Source organism: Taudactylus pleione, unplaced genomic scaffold (assembly GCF_031769625.1).
Source record: "Taudactylus pleione unplaced genomic scaffold, aTauple2 ptg000021l, whole genome shotgun sequence".
In the NCBI taxonomy this organism is placed as follows: domain Eukaryota; kingdom Metazoa; phylum Chordata; class Amphibia; order Anura; family Myobatrachidae; genus Taudactylus; species Taudactylus pleione.
In genome coordinates, this window is record NW_028284423.1 from 18,225,763 (window position 1) to 18,239,785 (window position 14,023).

The window sequence follows — 14,023 nt, forward strand, 5'->3', positions numbered from 1 at the left end:
CTCTTGCACAGGTGCTGATGTTCTTGGATCAAGCAGAATACAATTCAGGCATAAATGTAGTCAACAAGCCGGGTCAGATCCAAACGAACAAGATGGTGTCAAGAAGCAGATGAAGTCAGGTCACGGGGGATAGCCAAGGTCAAAACAGAAATAGAAGTGCAGTACCAGGGAGAAGACAGAATCAGGTCACAACCAAACAGAGGTCGGAAATGAGTAGGCTGTAATAACTGGGGCCACTGGAGTACGGTTTGGGAGCCTAAACTCTGGCACCAGAGTGTCCTCAGGAACCTCCTTATATAGGAGGAGTCTAGAGTATGGCATCCAAGTGATGTCACCCCCAGCCTGTCAGGCCCTTTAAAAGTATTACTGAGTGGCCCGCGTGGCCATATGGGAGCCTCAGCTGCTCACTGGAAGGAGAGGAAACAAGCCATCAGGACTGCACACAGTGTGTCCCGGGTGGCTGTAGAACAGGGGAGCTGGACATTGAAACAGTGGGTGCCAGGAACCACCCACCCACTGCCCCATGGACCACCACCGCTGCCGGTCCCAGGAGGTAGATGCCGGGGACCAGCACAATGATGTGACAGAAGGCAGGTGATGTGAGAAAATGCATGGTACAGTTTGTGAAGAGAGGTAATGGGAAAGAAGAAGTTATAATGTGATAGAGGACACAGAATTCTACTGACATTGAACCAAAAAGATTATTTATCTCTAAATCTATGGGGTTTTGATTGATTTACTTTTGCTTGGATTTTTCTAGAAAGCATTATATATTGTGTTACCCAGAACTCTCTGAGCATTGAATTTTAATATAGTTTAAAGAAAAACTATGATATTGCACCTGACCCTTTGGATGCTGCATTCTTTAACATACAAGGCATAGTCTCTTGTCATCAAAGTAGGGGTTTGAGAAAAAACTCAAACAATGATTTAAAGCACTTAGAATATCTGGTTAAGTCATCTACTAGCTGCATACAGAAGGGAAGTCTGTTATGGTGAGAATATAGAAGGCATACAGACAGCAGTGTCACTAACATTATGTATGAGGCAATCCTATTATTACTTTTGACTGAGGTTTAATAAATATCCACCACATGTGCTATTCTGTAGAATTTAGTATTCTAAAAATATGACAGTATGTAGTAGGTGAAGTTTTAAGAGGCTGCTGGACCAAGAGCTGCTCATTCAGACAATATTTCTAAAGGGAATAGCTGCGTATAAATAACAATTGTCTTGTTATTTTTCCTTCCCTAAGGCTTCCCATGCTTTCATTGCTCCCCAGAAGTGCCTGTCTTGTTCCTAAATTCAGCATACATTATGTAATTTCTTTGTCATTTCTAGCACAGTGTCTTATGGTATTTCTGGATTAAAACATTAAAAGTAACAACAGTTCCTACCCAGTAGGGTAAGGATAAAAACTAAGTGATACTAAGCGCTCTGCATTTATTAAATTATCTAAAATTCACACTAAAAAGTAAGCCCTTTGTGCAGGCCAAGATCATAAAAATTCATCATAAATAAAAGAACAAACAAATAAAATTGTAAGGTGCAAATGCAGCTATATATGTATGCAATTGAGCTCCCTAGTTACTTATGCTGGAGTTAGGATTCCCTATGTGTCCAAAGGATTAAATTAAGCAGCAATGAATTACCAGTTTATGGAGTGAATTCTCAGAAATGCGTATCACCCTGGGTATGGTCTCCCACACCTCTTACACTCCTGAAGAAGTAGGGGGACCATCCCCCAGTGAAAGGCAATGAGCACTTTATTTGAAAATACCAAGACTTACTGAATGTACTTTGGACTGTTTTCAACTCCTCTTGGATGGACTGCGGCGTTGGAGAAGCTTGGGTGATTAACATCTCAGCCTAAGTACAGCACGGTGGTAGACTGGTAGCTGTCACGACCAGAGTAGTTGTACCTGACGGGTCGCAGTCTCTGCCTGTGTGGGTGCTTTGGTGCTGTCCCACCAGTGGGGGTGCTGGTGTCTGGAGGTTGGCACGAGGTGTCCGTGGATGTCCGAAGGGTACAGGCCATGTGGTGACAGGTGAGACTGGCAGTGCTGCCATGGTGGGGATTGCTGGGCGCGCCATCTTACTTTTGGACATGTGACCTGAATGGGCCAATCAGGTTGGAGCATCTTGCATGTACTCTCAGCAGCCTATCATGCACTTTCCCATGGTACTTAAGGGTGTTCAGCATGCCCTCTAGTTACCAGTGCAACGTATACACAGTGCAAGCTGTGTGAGTGTTCTCTTTGCTCCTTAGCTCAGTGTGATAATTGCAGTCCCAGCAGTGCTCCGTTTCCTGCTCTGCCTCCATCACAGGCTGTTCCCAGATACCTGCATCTACCCTGCTTAACGCCGTTACTCTCCCCATGGTTTATGAACCCTCCAGCTCTCCAGACTCAGAACCCATTCCAGTACTTCAGACCTCTGTTCCTCAGTCACACCTCCATTAGACTTTGTTTTCTCTGCCTGACACCAGTTCCCAGCCTCATTAATTGGACTTTTGTTTGTGCCTGACACTTGTTCCCAGCCTCATTAATTGGACTTTGTTTTCCTGTTAGACATTTGTTTTCAGCCACACATCACTTGGATTTGTTTATTTTTGCCAGTTTATATATCTATCACCGTTTCATGAATTATAATACTCCTATTAAACCTGCTGCATTTCAATACTGCAAACCCGTTCCAGTTTCTTATCCTGCATCCACCCCTTGTTCAAAAAATAATCCAGACCTGACAGTAACTCATTGCTGCTCAATATAATCCTTTGGACACAGAGAATGGAGTCCTAACTCCATCATAAGTAACTCAGGAGCTAAATTGCATACATATATAGCTGCATTTGCACCTTACAATTATATTTGTTTGTTCTTTTATTTATGATGAACTTTTATGATCTTGGTCTGCAAACAGTGCATACTTTTTAGTGTGAATTTTAGATATACAGTAAGTGATAATCTCTATTTATAAAGTCTATATTTTTAGATATATAGGCCACCAACAGTCTTTCAGAGTCGATTTATTTAATTTCTTAAAGGTATTTTCACAAATAATTTAAATATATTTGCCCTATTTATTTTGTGGACGGAAGCATTTCATGGTAGAGAAACTGTTATTGCTATTTTATGTTGCCATGTTATGACTATTTTACTTTGCCATGGAATGTATTTTCAATGTAATAATTAGTTTAAACTGAAGTTTTTATTATTGTTTACATTGTTCTATTAATTTAGCTACTGTAAGTTGATATTTAATTTGAGAAACAAATGAAAACATATGAAATATTCTGTTATTGAACAATTGTGTAGACAATTCCAGACTTCTTTTCTGCAAGTAAATAAAAGATGAATATGATGTTTACTACTGAAATAAATTGGTATAATTTTAGAATGTTTCATAATCTGTAATGTCTATAACTACACAATTAAGAAATCAAATAATTTACTGCAGTAGCAAATACTGTGATTAATGGCCACAAAATAATTTATTAGTCTTGTTTAAGCAACAATGGAAGCATTTCCGCTAGAAGTTCAGCTCACAGTTGTGAAACATCAAGTCTCAATATAAACACAAACTAGGCTGCTTAGGCGTAGAGAGGAGAGCAGTGTTCACAGATCACCTATTAAAAGTCCAATAAAAGTGATTTTTAGACCAAACAGATCAGACAGATGATTTTCATCTTCCCAGTAAGCAGACATGAGGACTAGCCTTTTAGTCAGGTGATGACAACATGGATTAGAAGAATCAGATTTAAAAACTTTGGCCGAGATGATTCAGTTTTTCCTATGGTGACAGCAGATTCTGGGAATTCCACTTTCTCAGTAATACAGCTTTTTAAATCAACTTCAACCTCATCCATCCAAATTTTGGTAAGCCAACATAAAAATAGTATAGTAGATGAAAGAAAAAATAATCAACATACATTAAGCACTAAAATCAACATGCAAAATGCCAGTATTCATTATCATGCAAATATCTTAAAAACATATTAGGCAGCACACAGAAAGTCTAAAGGCTCATACACACTAGACGATGTGTGTAAGAGCTGACCTCATCAGTGACGGACCCGTCGGGGTTACAGGCATCGGCAAGTGCATACACACTTGCCGATGCCGGCAACGACGTGTGGTGGCAGGGCGGGGGGGATGATGCACTGAGGCCATGCTGCATTCGGCATACCCAGATTGAGCTGGGGATATCGTTAACGACCAACGGGAACGAGCATCATTGGTCGTTCAGACCATACACACTAGACAATATGAATGATTTATTGTTGAACGATATCGTTCACTTTTATAATCTAGTTTGTACGTGGCATAAGACTGGGCACTTTACAAGCTGAAAATTTAATAAAAATAGTATATTATATATTTATACTGTATGTTTGGTAATGTCATGTGTGTGTCAAATGCATAATATATTGCATATCATATATACTATATAAACCTTAAGTTCTGTCCATAGCATTGAAGCAAGATCTGGAAGTTGCACGGAACTAGTCACAAGAAGAAAAATAACTTTATATTTCACTTTAGTTATATAGGAGTACCGTATATAGTGAATTAGTACCAATGTTTTACACTTATGGAAGTAACACAAAATGGTCATGCACAATGTGTATATGCCAGAATTGCATATTTTGCAATATGATTTTTAACAGCTGATGATTCATTCTGTTCCACATCAGATGTTAACTATAGCACCACAATAGCTCGATTGCACGGTATAACAGTCCAACATGAAGCATAATGGCCCTAGTGACTGGCATAGTAGCCAAAATGTACATCATGGAAGCCATGGGCATGATTAGAACTGTATAGACCTACATATCAACATTTTAAAGTGCTCCTAAATGCTTTTAGAGAGGTGCCTCTCCACAGAAGTTGTTAATTTTTTGCCCTATAGTAGTGCCCTAGTTAATTTTAGTTCACACTATGTGCCCACTGTTCATGTTATGCCACACTGTAGTGGCAACCGTTCACATTATGTCACATTCTAGAGCCCCATGTTCACATTATCCCACAGAGTGCTGCCAATTAATATTATGCTACATTGTACTGTCTTAGCACATGTTATGCCATATTGGGGTACCCAAAGTTCATATTATGCCTCATTGTAATGCCCCCAGTTCACATTATGGCACATTATAGTTCCCCAAGCAAAGATTATGCTACATTGTATTGCCCTCAGTTCATATTGTAGTGCCCCGAGTTCACATTATGCCCCATTGTAGTGATCTAAGTACACATTATGCCCCATTGTAGTACACCAGTTCACATTATGCCACATTTTAGTGCCAGGTTCTTATTGTGACACTGTAGTGCTCCCAGTTCATACAAAGCCAAATTGTAGTTCCTCAGTTAATATTATGTCACATTGTAATGCCCCAGTTCACAATATACCACTTTATAGTGCACCAGTACATATTATACCACAATGTTGTGTCTCCAGATCATATTTTGTTATATTGCTGTGTTCCCAATTTAAGATATGACACAATTTATTATCCCAGTTTATATTGTTCCATATTGTAGTGCTCCCAGTTTAAGATATGACACAATTTAGTGCCCCAGTTTATATTCTATGTTGTAGTGCCTCCAGTTCACATTATGCCACACAGTGCTCCCAGGACACAGTATGCGGTTAGTGTACTGCTACACACCTCACATTGGTCCACTATAGAGCCTCTCTCCTCAGTGTGTTTGGCAGGTTCCTTCCTAGCTCCTTGACCTTGTGTATGCTGCAGCTGCACAAGATCTACTGCAAGGTTAGTCTACAAATTACTCTCCATGATTTAATGTATTCAAACAGCTTCCAGCAAAGTGCAGGGTAGACGAATCCCAAAGGTGGGGATATCCGGACCCTATAGCAGCAGCACCCCTTGCACCAACAGAACTTACTCTCTTGTTAAAAGCCCTAGGGAAGATGTAATAGCCTATGACTTGCAGGTATCAGCAAGTTCCTGGTGAGTCTGCCCAATGTTTTAAAGGGCAATCATTTAAAGGCAAAACCAACCTGGTTTTGCTTTTTAATGATTGACCCCTTAAAACTTCAGGCAGACTTGTCCGGAACTTGCCAATGCCTGCAACTCGCTGGCTGTTACATTTCCCTCCTAATGTTCAGTTTGTTGTCTTCAAAATAAAACTGATAATCTCATAATGCAGCATGGTGGTCCAACAATATAGCCCCAGTGTCAAATATAAAAGCTTCAATGAACTGCATAGTAGCATCAAATAACAGCATAAAAGTCTTAAAATATGTAAAGCATAGTAGTCCCAAAAGGAGTACAGTAGCCTCAAAAATTAGCATTGTATCTCCATATGCATGCAGCAAACTAACCTCAAGACAGCAGTAACCCCTTCAATTTCCAGTTCCACTGTCAAAGTAATAAACAGAATTTTTGCTCTTATTTGGAAGCAGCCACTACGCATATAGCCAGAGCTACTGCCAGTACTCATTTGAAAGCACAGATGCCCATGCAAATTATAGTTTATGGCATTTATAACATTGCTTATTATTATTATTATTATTATTATTATTATTATTATTATTATTATTATTTTAACTCAACCTGCCTTCTGTTGTGCTGTTCATCTGAAAACACATCATTGTGATGCAATAGTCAGCTGGATTAATTGATAAGAAGGATATTTTTGTTGGAAATAGCATTCCCATGCTCTTCATGGAGAAACATATTAAACAAGCATTGCAGCAGTGCATGTAACACCAAAATATTTGATCTCAGAATGAAATAACAGAATAAATAGTTTAAAAAAAAAACATTATGGAACTAAAACATTTAAGAAATCTGTAAGGTTTCTAAATATCGCAAGTGCTGTTTGTTAGAAAACAGAAGCAGGAATGGTGTGTACAGTACATGTTGTAGGCCTGGAGCAGCAAGGATATAGAGCAGTCAGCAAACAAATGCACTTTAGCGAACTATAGATCTGATTCATTACGGATCGCAACTGCAACAGCGTATGTAGATTGGTAGATGGTGTGTACAGTGCATGCGTATACAACAAAGTGCATGTGCGTTAGTTGGCATTGGTTGGCATTGCATTTGTACTGTGATCACCTACGCAGACACAAAGAATGCATAAATTAGCCACTGCGACGGCATATGCAGCTTGAGTACTGCGTGCGACGAGGCTAGCAATTTCTGAGTAAGGTCAGACCTGTTGTAATTATGTGTGAGGGGTCGATGTTACTCAATGTTCTCAATGTATACGCAGGACTGCAAGGTATTACGGATGTGCGAAAGCGGTAGTGGGTGCCTCTATGCTGGCTTTGTGATTGCAGACATTAGCATATTTTTGCAGCAGAACTGCATGTGTAATCGCAGCTGTGATCGCAATAGCGATCCGTAATGAATCAGGCCCTATACCAACAAGTATAGTAACAAATTGTAAAGTAACCAGGTGAGACCTAGTTATTTAGTAACAATAGAATAACAATAGTACATAGATTAGGGGATGCAATCAGGAAGCCAAAGGTCGAAATGCCGACCGCCGGCTTCCCGACTATCTAATCCCAGCAGGGGTCTAATGATAGGCATTGAAATCCCGATGTCTATCATTATCCCTATGCCGGGAGACTGATGACCAGTATACCGAACAAAGGAATCCCGGGCACGGACAGCCATGGGGGGGGGGGGGGGTAGGGTTAGGCTAGGGACTCCTGGGGAAGACTTAGGGTTAGGCACCCCCCCAGGAGGGTCATGGTTAGGCTAGGGGAAGGAGGGGTTTGGGTTAGGCACCCCCAGGGGAAGGTTAGGGTTAGGCGCCACTCCCTAGGAGACTTAGGTTTAGGCTGTGAAAAAGGGGGGGTTTGGTTTAGGTACTTAGGGGGGGTTAGGATTAGGCACTAGAGGGAGGTTAGGGTTAGTCACCCCTATGGGAGGGTTAGGGTTAGGGGCGGGACAGGGTTAGTTGATCTTCACTCCCAATGCCGGTCTTCCGGTGTCGGGATTTGAACCGCCATGCGGCCGGCGGTCATTCATACTTGTTCCATAGATTAATATTGTATTTCTTTCTAACTAAGCCAGATGTTGCCCCTAAATAAGCATTTTGCATTATAGACACAAGAGTGCCCAGAAGAAGTTGCCAACCCAATGTTCCATGTGGATCAATGGTTTGTTGGTCAGTAATTTTTGTCAGTTGTGGAGCTGAGCTCACGGTGTTAGCACGAGTGTTAATAAAGAAATTTTATAGATCCAGTTACCAGTCTGTGCGATAAAGTGGTCGATGTACTAACAGATCTATGTACTAAACCTTGGAGAGAGATCAAATGAATGGAGATAAAGTACCAACTAATCAGCTCCTAACTGTCATTTTTCAAACACAGCCTATAAAGTTATAGAAGTTGATTGGTTGGTACTTTATTTCTGTCCACTTTTTCGCTTTCCAAGGCTTAGTACATGGACTCCAAAGTACCCACATTACCTCACACAAATTAATACATGCTAAAGTTCTGTTATACGAACATGTTTTTTAACTTCATAACTAAAATATTATATTATATTTAGACAAATAGATAGGAAAAATAAAATAGGGTTAGTGTACATTTTGCATTCTTAAAACTTGCCTCAGCCAATAGCTTATTGCAATGGACAAAAGCTACAAGTGTCAGACAGCTTCTTCTTCCTCTACCTTACATTTACATTAGTGAATACATGGCAATAAAGGTTAGTGGAAAATACAAATGCTATTGAGTCAGAATTATTTAAACTTCTGCGACTATTTCAACTTCATTTTTATTTCCATTACAACTTAATCATGTTCATAATTTCCAGTCAATAATTGTACAGAACTCATTAGTAAGATATATTCCATAAATCCCTGTTGCACTTATGTATAGATGTTTCAAAGACGTTGGATTTACACTTGACACAAATCATGCCAAAGAAGGACAAACTATGCCTGGCATCTTTACTGCATGGATTATTATCAATTGAGTACATAGTTGACATTGCCAAATTAATTTCACTTAAGGCAGTAAAGTGGTCTTGAACTCTAATACTGTAGGTGAAAAGCTGACATTTTATCAGCTAAAGTATTCATGCCCACTGTAACTGTTGCAATCCTTCATAGCAGCTTCTTCTAAGAAATGTGTCACTTAAATACATAACTTCTCAGGTTTGCAATGTTGTTTTTGCAGACAATAAATCTGTAGTTAAAGGTAAATAGTATACACCCAAATGGATATAGGATTTGAAATAAATATAAAATATATCCGAGCTGGATCACACATTAAATTGGTGTATTTTACTAATTTCAATAATTTGTTGTGTTTCATGCCTATGCAGTAGGTTGCCATGTTAGGAGGCAGGTGGTTCAAGTCAGGGCCTTAGCTAGGGTAGTGCGGCCGGTGCCATTGCACAGGGCACCACAGGTCAGGGGGTGCTGTTTGGGCCTGTCAAATTTCTGTTTATTCTTGCTTGTAGCTTCCTCTTATTTCATCCCCAGCATCTCCTGGCCTCTCCTATCTCTTCCATGTCCCTTACCCATGAAGCCATGGCCCTTTTTTGGGTGTATTATGTCCCTTTGAAAAATGAGGTGGGCGCCAATGCTCTTTCTGGCACAGGGCACCAAAAAGTCTAGTGACAGCTCTGGTTCAAGTACTGGCTGCGTGGCAGACATGCTTTGTGTGGATTAGTAGATTCATACACAGGGGCGGGGCCAATGATGTTACAGAAGCCCGGATGACTGTATTGTCAGGTTTTTGACTAATATGCCATCAGGACAAAGTACCAAAGCTCACCTATCATCTTCAAAGTGTAATGATGGTCATTTCATTACCGCCATTGAATAATGGCAGCAATTCCTCCCTCACATTATGCCCTGTGATGACATGCAGCCATTGCATGGCAACCAGCCAATGGTTTGCCATTGATGGAATTGTGTTGCGCTTATGTAGTAGGGAGCTAAAGTTCTGCATAGTAAATGGATCTCTAATGTGGACACACTAGATTTTCCTGTCTGCAGTAGTGAAAAAGTATTTCCATCGGTGTCCAATGACCATCCCTACCGGGAATCAGGACATGAGATCAGAGCAGTAAAAACAAATGTTGGCACCTGGGGTTTCAGATGTCTGTATTGGAGTGGGTTGGTAATACTTTACTGTGTAACAGAGGTGCATTGAAATGACATCTTAATATTAAACACTGCATTTTACCCCATGGTTCATATCTGAAATGTAACTGTTTAACAATGTATGCTTTATTGAACCTGCATATTGGAATATATCAGGCTTCTACGAAACAAACTCATACTGTAATTTTTTTCAAACATTAATAAATGTTACAGAACTGTGAACTGCACAATTAGTTTGTTTCTTTCCATTTGTAACTTTACTGAAACTTTTACAAAGCGATATTTTACCTGAGTGTAATTGTATTATAATAGAAGATACTTAAAGAGGCATAAACAAATGTAAAATATAGGAAACAAGTAAAAAATAAACAGAGTTCCTCTTATAGTCTAATAATCCACTGAAGTTTCACTACAACATATAGAAAATAATTTCCAAATATATCTCTCTCACTGAAGTGACAGAACTGTCACATGCAGTGATGTATCTATAATAGGTGCAGAATGCAGTGCACATGGGCCCAGCTCCACACACCCTGCATCACAGACCAATACGCTAATGTGCCCATGTGCTGGCCCCTTCCTGTACTTGCGACCTGCTGTGCCCTATTTCTGGTGGTATCTTCAGAAAGATGATGCCTGCATAGGAGCTACCAAACAATCTAGCACTGTGACAAACAGAAACAGAAATGAGCCAATATATATTAGTATCTATCAAAATATTATTAAAACAATATTAAAGCTAACCACAATGAGCCACACTCTGCTGAGATCTGTAGCAAATGATGTGTGAATGTGCAAAAAGAAACAAAATAAACAGCGCTAATTGTGACTTAGGGCCGTATTCAATTACAGACGAAAACCCATTTAAAAAAAAATAACCTGCACCCCTGGGAATGTCCCCTAAAATTAATGTGTGTTAAAATAAGTTTTACATTTTTTTTTTTAACATTTTGGGGTTAAAAAAAATAAAATAAGGAACACACTTCTAAAATAGCTAAATATAATCCAGAGGAGTTCCAAAGTATGCGGCAGGTGTTTTCTCCAAGGGCTATATTTATTTACTAAAGTTTCTAAATATGAAAAGTGTTCATGTTGCCTATAGCAACCAATCAGATCCTGTCTATCATTTTGTAGAATGCAATAGAGAAATAACTACAATCTGATTGGTTGCTATGGGCAACATGAACACTTCATTTTTAGAAACTTTAGTAAAACTAAAATTACCCCCAAATTGAATCTTTTTCCTGCCAGTAGTTATTTACATGTATCTCTTTCTCTTCAGATCTGTGTCCGTTGGGAAGAAAAAACAATGTCTTCATTCCTTCTGGGATGAAAATCCACTCCCAGCAAGCAGGCATGGTGCTCAAGAATTCCCAAGAAAGACACAATGTAAAACTTGAACCTTAAACTGAAAAGTTGCATTTAATGCTCTATTCCGCTTGTTCACATATCCAAGTAATATGGTTAAGTGGAAAGTGGGAACAACGGCAGTTTGAAGGCCACTAACACTGTTTTTTTAAATGTCCCTGTACAGGTTGGGAAATGCCTTTACAGAAGGCTTGCAAAGGTTAAGTCAATTGTTTATTAGTTTTTGCAAAGCACTCTTCCTGGTCCCCTTCTGGGATGAAAATCCACTCCTAGTCATAGAAGCAGGTACAGGATTCTCAAGAAAGACACAACGTAAGGTCTAAATCAGGGGTAGCCAACCTCGGTCCTTGAGAGCTACTAACAGTTCATGTTTTCCAGACCACCTAGCTGGTACTCACCAATACATTTGGAAAGATCCACAGGTGGAGTTAATTATTACAGTTATTATTCTGTGAGGAGACCTGGAAAACATGAACTGTTGGTAGCTCTCAGGGTTGGCTACCCCAGATTTTATGCTTGAGGCCACTAACTAACTCTTTTTTTTAATGTCCCTGTACAGGTTGGGAAATGCTTTTTCATGTGGAAAGCACTACTAATAGTCTTCCTGGTCACCTTCTGGGATGAGAAAATCCATTCCCAGCAGCAGCAGCCATTCTCAAGGATTATTACATGGCAAGGACTGATGCGAATGTAGAACATTTTTTTTGTAAATGCCTCCTCCCTCATAAATTTTCTTTGGTAGTAAATTTAATTTCATTTTTTGATTCCAATCAACCCTTCCTTTTCCTGCCATGCCTTCAACTGCATACATACTCCAACTCCCTCAGGCCTCTCTTGGATAATAAAAGTGTTTCCGGATGTGACATGTTTGAAGTTGAACTGCCATGTGTTTGTGCCACCCACTGCTGCCACTTAGCTTAGTCAGCCAGCTAGCTTGGTGCAAATTTTGGACCTAAACTGGATGAACAATATAGTGAACTGTGAGGTGGTCAAAAATTACTAGAAAGGAGTGGAAATAAATGTTAATAAGGTTAATAATACTGCAGGAACAATAAAAGGTAAATTTTATGTGATTTTTAGCTGTTTTTATGATTTTTTAAGAAAAAAACCAGATCCAAAACTGAAAAACAAAACTTGGAGGTGAGGTTTTAGCAAAAGCAATCCAGATCCAAAACCAGGGGAGATTCAGATCCAAAACCAAAACACGGGGGTCAGTGCACATCTCTAGTTTCAGGATTCAGATGTCTAACAATGTATATATAATATCATTCAAAATAGGCATATAATGAAACATAAAAGCATATATTTTATATATATATATATCTCCATAGATAAAAAACCTTATGGTTTCACATGTCCCATTAAGGTTTCTTAGACATGATCTGAAATTTCACAAAAAACCTACTGAATTTGTGCCACTCAAACTAAAATAAGCATTGAAATTACGATCATTAATCGCCTTAATGGACATGTTCCTTGCACAATACAGATATGGTATGCCATCAAACCCTGTGGTTAACTGCAGATTCAGCACTCTCACAGAGTGAGATTGCTGTCACTCACAAAATGGTGGAGCTGCTAATTCACAGAATTGTTTGCTCTTTGCAGTTATGTGGCACACACATCCCACTGAGTGCCCACAATCTTCCCATTCATTCACCACAACAATCCCACTGGGCTCCAAACATACTTCTTACTCCATACATCCATCTCATTCAGTACTTTTTGACCACTTCGCTGTTTTTCAATGTGGAAAAGTATCGCGCGCGTGCCCACTTTTCACCGTATTCAATTAGAATCGGCGAAAACGGGAGCTGGCGAAACTGTACAGTAACATGCGAAAAGTCCTGTCAGATTTGGGGAAAACAGCCTGAGAAACACCAAAAGATGCACTGACATTGGTGATAACTGTAGATGCCGCCGAATAGCTCTGCTGAAGGTATTTGGGGTACTTAAATGTTCACAATAGCTGCTATTTGGCGTCTTTGCTTAAGTGGTGAAGAATAGCATTTAGCAGTTTATTTTGGTGAGAATAAGTAGTCCAAGAAAATTTTGGGTACCTGAAAATGTGTGATGGCATATCTTTCCTTTGCTAAAGTGAAGATTTAAAAATATAAAAAATACACCTGCCGCAAGAACCTGCAAACTTAAAAATACCTGGGGCATACTTGGGGACCCCCTTGGAGTCGATTTCACTAGTTTTTAAGTTTGTCCCCCAACTTTGGACTTTTTCGCCCCCAAAATGAAAGTACTTTTCTGGGGTGTTCTAAAGTATTTTTTAATTTTTATTGACACGGTTTACCTTTTGGGGGACTGTCCCAAGGGTGCAGGGGGTTTTCCAAAGTTTGCACCCCAAAACCCCAATTTTGCATTTCTTTCCGACTGCTATTCATAGGCGAATCTTTTCCACCGATTGCAATGCATTGAGTTTCCGCACTGGCGAAAAACACTTTGGAATTGATTATGGAGGATACTTTTCGCATGGCAAAATGACGTCACTTGTGATACTTTTCCACGGAAATGGAATTATCGCGGCTAATTGAATATGTGCC

The 14,023-nt window shown here is 39.6% G+C and overlaps 1 long non-coding RNA gene across 2 annotated transcripts in view; it reads left to right on the forward strand.

Annotated features, from left to right (window-relative positions):
• The window catches only part of LOC148540262 (uncharacterized), a 36,585-nt gene extending 24,041 nt beyond the window's left edge, over positions 1-12,544 (forward strand). Inside the window, exons 2-4 of one of the 2 annotated variants that reach the window (XR_015869888.1) lie at positions 11,386-11,492; positions 11,638-11,756; positions 12,031-12,544. This is a non-coding gene — a long non-coding RNA (uncharacterized LOC148540262). Of the gene's footprint in view, positions 1-11,385; positions 11,493-11,637 lie in introns of both variants that reach the window. The other variant, XR_015869887.1, reaches the window with a different exon arrangement.
• Positions 12,545-14,023: the final 1,479 nt, after the last annotated feature.